General features: G+C 42.2%; 1 protein-coding gene across 1 annotated transcript in view; it reads right to left on the reverse strand.

Annotated features, from left to right (window-relative positions):
- Positions 1 to 6,468, reverse strand: part of NUAK1 (NUAK family kinase 1) — a 55,435-nt gene that overhangs the window by 18,166 nt on the left and 30,801 nt on the right. The window lies entirely within an intron of this gene.

The raw sequence follows: 6,468 nt of genomic DNA on the forward strand, positions 1-6,468 counted from the left end.
GCTTGCTACTGATGGGACAGCCATGTTGTACAAGCCTGCTCCTCAACCCCAACCAAGGTCAAGGGAAGGAGGAAGGTTATTTATAAGAAAGGTGGGGCTGCTCTTGCTTCTTTCAAACCATTGATACTCTGCAAACAGCTGGCCAAATAAGATAAGTGGAGAACTGTCAGTATCAAGACCCAGATGTGGTAGCAGGAGAGATGGTCTGTCAATCACAAATCAAGAGATGGGGGCTGCTTAGATACAAGGCATGAGCTCCACGTATTAGAGGAGACAGCAGCAGGAGAAATGCTTGCTACAGGCTGGGTGTCATCTATTTCTGAGCCACCGTGTTTATTTCCACAACTCTGCAAGCTGAGTTACGCTGAGAGAGCTGCAGCAAGACCTTGGTGTGGTGGGAGCCATATCAGCCTATCTATCTCAGCCATAGCTGTCAAGCGGTGCAGGGTAGTGGTTGCAAAACGATACCACCACTCCTTTGCAGACAGCGCTGTCAGGAGGAAGGACGGACTTCTGAGATGGCTACACCTCCACCTGGCCACAGGGCAGGAGGGAGGGACAGCACTGTGAAAGCACATCAGGAACCAGGGAGCACGAACAGGACGTACTACAAGGTGTGAGAAACAATGTGATTGTATCCCCAGGAGATGAATGAGAGTACTGTGTTAATGTGCTAAGACACGGGTCGCGGCAACATGGAGAAAGCATCTTCCAGTGGGCTACAAGCTTGCTTGGGCTTGGTCTGTTCACCCCAAGAGCCTTAGCAGAGGCTAAGAGCTGCACTCTACCCACGCAGCAAAGGGTGCTTAAGATGCAGTGGTCAAAGAAAGATTTCTTACAGCTTTCCTTTAAACTCCCCCCCTTAACTCTAACATGTTTGTTTTGTTTGTTTGTTTGTAAAAAATGACAGAAAGAAAGTTCTCTACTTCTAGGATGATAATTAAAACCAAATCTGCTGGCTTCAGAGCTCATTGAGGAATATAAATGTGAAATTGGGAAAGAACTTCACTTCTCACTACCAAAGACATATCTGAGACAAAGTACATTTTGTAACATCAACAATCTGCACGGGCTGTTCTACTATAGAAATATTCTTGGATAAAATTGCTCCACTTATTTAGAGGCTGTAAAACGATGAACTCAGCTTCTGTCTACAGCTTTCCATTTTCCAAATAGCACTGGTTGCATAGGGACCTCTTGCTGATCAGCACTCTTCTCTTCAGCCTCACTGCTAAGTTCTTCCCTCTTCCCTAGGCTACACCAAAGTCACCTCCACTGAAACTCCATAGGAGAAGCTGGACACTGGACTTGCTATCCCTCTTAAATGCTAAGACAGACTTCACCCTAGAAGTGTTGAAAGCCCACAGAGGCATGGTTTTGCAAACATCAGTCAGAAAGATTTAATAGTACATTGCACACCTCTCTATCAGGACAGTGCTTTGGACTTATTTACTATCAAATTCAAAAAGCAAAACAAAGCAAAAGGCTTTTGCCCTTCCTCCGCGCTTATAGGATGCTTAAGTCAGAGCTAGTGCCAAGGGGGGTGGGTTTTTTTTTTTCCCCCCCCTTAATGGACTACCTCCTTGTTGGCTGATTCCATTTAGTTTACATGTAACCCTGGGGTAAGGATTTTAGTTTGTTAGTTTAAGAGGGGCGGCCAATCTCTTCGCACTGGAACCATTTGAATTCTCCTCATGCCTTTGCTCTCTATCAGAGCAATCTCCTAAATTAGTTCCAGTATGTTGACATTCCTTCCATCTGGTGTCTTTCCATTCAGCGGTATTTTTATTACTCTCCTAACAGTCGCAGACAGAAGTACCTTTCCACTGCTACAAAATGCTCTTTTATTAAAGGTCAGCCAAATAAAAAGAACAAGCAAGTTTGTTTTTAATTTTGGAGATGCAGACTAGAATAACCTTTTCATTCAGAAAAGTCATGTATGACCCAATTACCTCACTTGTGTAATAAGGCTCGAATTATTCTTCAAAAAGACATGCGAGTACTGAAAATTGTTTTTTACCTTAGAAATTCAGCCCGATGCCTCTTCTGTGTTCTTGACAGCTTTGAAAGCTTTACAGCCCCTTGGCATGTTTTTTATTTTGGTTTTTATTATTATTATTCTTTGATTGACTGTTTTTATAATAAAGCATACAGCAGACATGAAAATATCCAAGGTCCAATGTAGAAAACCACTCGTATGCATATGCATAAATTCATGCATATGCTTAATTATAATTGAAGATAGCGAGATATAAAGTATGTGTTTTAAAGCTAAGCTTGTGTTAAATTGTTTTCTTGAATTATGGCCTTATTCAGCCAAATTGCATCTCTTCTTAAACGAAAGGAATGTAGTTAAGATCCTGCAATAATCATTTTAAATCAGACAGCACGCTAGAATTTACTCCCCAGTGAGGAGATTAAATCAGAGCGAGAACCATTATCCTTGCAGAGGTTGTTTCTCAGAGAAAAAGAGGATAGAGAGACTGAGGATATGCAGATTTTTACGGCCTACTCTTTAAAAAGGAAGGAAAAACGAGAGTTGCTAATTTGGCCACAATAACATGTTACAGTAATTGTATTCTTTGCTGAAACAAAAGACAAGAGCTAATTCCCCTTTTTTTAATCATGATTACAAACTGCTGAGGAACTTCTGATAAACAAACATTTACATTTCAGTGGGAGGACTGTGTAAATAGAAAGACAGAAATAAATTTCATCATTGCTTGCAATCATTTTGTCATCTGGATCGGACCTGGCAGTGATCTCACACATTTGAGTTCATGTCACGTCCAACAAAGTGTTGTTTCGGTGACCATCTTGAATGACAGGAAATTCATAAAGGTGGGGTATGGTAACTAAAGAGTTAAGTTTGTTTAGACTTGTTTCATTACTATTGCCAGACTCTCAAAATATTACTTTATGTTATTGGACTGAAAATAATGTTCTATCAACTGAAAACAATGGGAATAAAGCACTCGAAGGTCAAAAGCCTACATAATTAGAGGAAATCAATTAGAAATGTGGTTAAATAGTGTCACTGCTGAAGTGCTTTCTCTTGGCTAAATAAATAAAAAAAGGAAGCATTCCAGCTTTCCAACTTTCATCATACTTGTTTAAAGGCCAGTTCTCCACGTGATGCTTTAAGGGACTTTTGACTTTTTTCAGGTGTTTTGCACACAGAAGGGATGAAGTCATTAGGCACCAAAGTTTGTTTTGATTACGTCTGAAAACCAGGAGATAGCAGAGACTCTAGCTTGAGACACATAACTCTGTTCTGACCAGGCACAAACCTGCTGATGGTGCGAGGTGCCACCTCGGTCCCTGGCTGCCTGCCCCATCCAGGGGTGCACATCGCAGCCAAGGGCAGGGGACACTTGCCTGAGTTGGCGCTGCTGGGGGGGACACAGTTTGTCAGCAATGGCTCGCGTCCATGCATCTTGCCAGCTGCCACCTGGGCAGATTTTTGGCAACGCAGCTGCCTTCACTGATGATATGGTGACTTTACTGACACAACTCAAGGAGCCCTGCATCGGAGACAGGCCTGTGTATGCCTGAAACGCCAAGCGTGCATTTGCGTTTTGTTGCATGAAGTCTAGCACAAAGTGTGAGATTGAACATGGATTTGGCAAGTAAGATGAGTATAATGGAATACTATGCCATCACCATTACACACTGTCAGATCTTCTTCCGTTGCCTTAGGGATTTGAAAGTACAGAAGAGCTGAACCAGTTTCCTGATTAACCAAAGCATGCAATCCTGCCCAAGTCACTGTGGATTGGCAGGTACATGATGGAGAATGTCTGTGCTTTTTCTTAAGAATACAAAAAATGCAACCTAGAAAAAAGAAAGAAGTCCCTCTTACATGGGAAATCCATTCTTTTTGCCTTGTTGCTTTGAAGGGTCCAGCACTGTTCTAAGCATCCTGGCCCCAATCCAGCAAAGCACTTCAGCAATGCTTTCCTTCAGTTACTCATCCACAGGCACCGAACTGTGATCCTAATATTTATTCATTCTTCAGCGAATATCTTTGTTAAACTATTTCTACAAACATGTTAGCTAATAATCTGTTCATTTTTAAGTGCATTTTGTAAATGGGCAGACTTTTCTGTATGGTTATGCTGACTCATGTAGGCACTGTATTTCACACTACAAAGACTCAAAAGCTCACTCCTGAATGTACCAAGCGTAACTTCACTCTCATGGTTGGTCCAACACATGTTTAAATGTTTGCAGGATCAGGCCTGATGCTCTTTCCCCGATTTAACTTTTATAAAGTATTGCCAGATGAGATACATTTTGCACCCAGGCTACCCCTGGAAAAATATGTTAGCTCTCAAAGGCTTTATTATCAAATCCTGGAGTTTTCAAGGCAAAAAAGAAATAGGGCAGGGGAAGGGCAGGGGACAGTGGGGAGAGACAGACAGATGAATGGACAGAGGCATTATTCTATAAATTAAAATTTATGTGCTGAAATCAGAACACTGCTAGCAAAGCCAGCATCATTTATCCAGTCCCTTTCAAGGAGTTTAAAGTCACTTGAAAGAGCACTTCCCTCACAGCCGCACTCGACAGATTGCCAATTACAGCCCTGCTGAGAGGATGGAATTTCTTTGGAGTCGCAACTGTACGTCTGCCCTCGCAGTAATGGGCAAGGTACTTGCCTTTTGATTAGCTTACAAAAAAATATCTCTAAACTGGAAAGCTTTGTTTCCACACATTGAATTTGCTCGGTATCACAAAAAAAAAAAAAAAAGATAAGCTTGTGTTTACAAGTTGACAAATTCAGAGGTTAATTGCTTTTAAGCAGGCAGGTCAAAAGGATACCTAAACAAGGATCCTACTTAAGGGAAACATATGTTTGTAAATGCAATACAAAGAGCTTTCAAAGATATGACGGGGAGATACAGCATTGTCCATGCTAAGTAGATCTGTGTGACCTGGCACCTGCAGAAAGTGCTGTCAGAGCTGCAGTGGCAGTCTGAAAACCTAAAAAGTAAAAATTAGTGAGAGGAGAAAAGTATCTGTGCGGTGGCTTCAGTTTAAAAGTTAAGCATCTGATCTACATTAGTCCGCTAGACTCCATCTATAGAAAACAGGAGCCTCCACAGTACGTCATTTATCCCACCTATTGGAAAAAAATATCTCCCAGGAGGGAGCAAACCACCCCATGTAGATGGTGATCTCTCTTGACTAGAGAGGGAAACTAGACTTCAAGTGTACACTAACTGCCTAAACATTGGATGGCTTAAATTTGGTGGGATTAAGCCGATCCCTGAGGATTGAATAACTTCAACATTTTGTGTCAGAGGATAGCAATATTATCAGTCTTTGTGCATTACTCAAGAGCAATAGCCATGTGTTTAAAATCTGATTTCAAGAGGATACAAATACTTCAGTCCTAGATGTAGTCCCTTAACTTCACTACAAGTACTTTTCAGTTTAAAATGAAGCACACGCTTAAGGATCCCTGAGCTCACATTCTTATCTCCGGGCAGTACATAACTGCTCCTCTGGATTCAGCCACGCAACCACGCATCTTCCCAGTGCTACAATATCTAAGTTACAGCATTGGCTGCTAAAGGCCAAATACTGACTGCTTGGAAAGGTGGGATGAGCTGTATAGCTGCTATAGCTCTGCTCTGTGTAACTCCCTCCAATGGACCACAGTTCAGCCAAGAAGCTGACTTCCACTGCCCACCCCTTCAGGCCAGGAATTAAACGTGAGAGGCCATGAAAGGCTGCTCTGCTTTCTAGAAAATGAAAAGAAAACAAACCAGCAATAGAATGGAAAACTTCCCAGAAATAAGAGAAAAAACTGATGCCAGGTTTGTCGCTGCGAAGCACTGCTGCTGGCTGATGGACCGTAAGGGGACCACAACATCATCTGCTGCAGGCGCTCGCCCTCCAGCAGACAGGAGGAACCCTCCATCGCGGAGCTTGGCTGGCTCTGCTGCCGAAGCATTGCTCCTTCTGCGGGGCCAGAGGGGAAAGCTTTGCTCCCACAGGACTTTACTGTCTGCTTCGTAAAAATGCTGTATTCTTTTTAACTTTTACAAATGTTTTAACTCAGTAAAAACTATTTAAAGTAAGGACAAGAAGGGCAATTGGTCAAAGGACCACAGCATGCTTAACCTTTTTTCTTTCTGAGTTCCCGTGCACATTTGAAATAACTTTTGTTCCATTTGCAACCCACATGCTGACACAGCATCCCTCCCCTTTTCTGTTCCCAGATCCTGTTATGAGTTTATTCAATAAAAAGACAGATATTCATCTCTTTTCAAGTACAAGAACATGCTTTTGAATAACTCAATATGCGACACTGTAACAGTATCCAAGCCAGCTCGTTTTAATCACTCGTATCAACTCTCAAAGCGGGGCTGCCATATACATATCATCACCTTGCGCGTTTACCTCACAGGTATGTAAATGCAAAGGGCTAAATTCGGGCTGCCCGTTATCCATACAGGG

Source organism: Egretta garzetta, unplaced genomic scaffold (assembly GCF_000687185.1).
Source record: "Egretta garzetta isolate BGI_Z169 unplaced genomic scaffold, ASM68718v1 scaffold782, whole genome shotgun sequence".
NCBI classification, from domain to species: domain Eukaryota; kingdom Metazoa; phylum Chordata; class Aves; order Pelecaniformes; family Ardeidae; genus Egretta; species Egretta garzetta.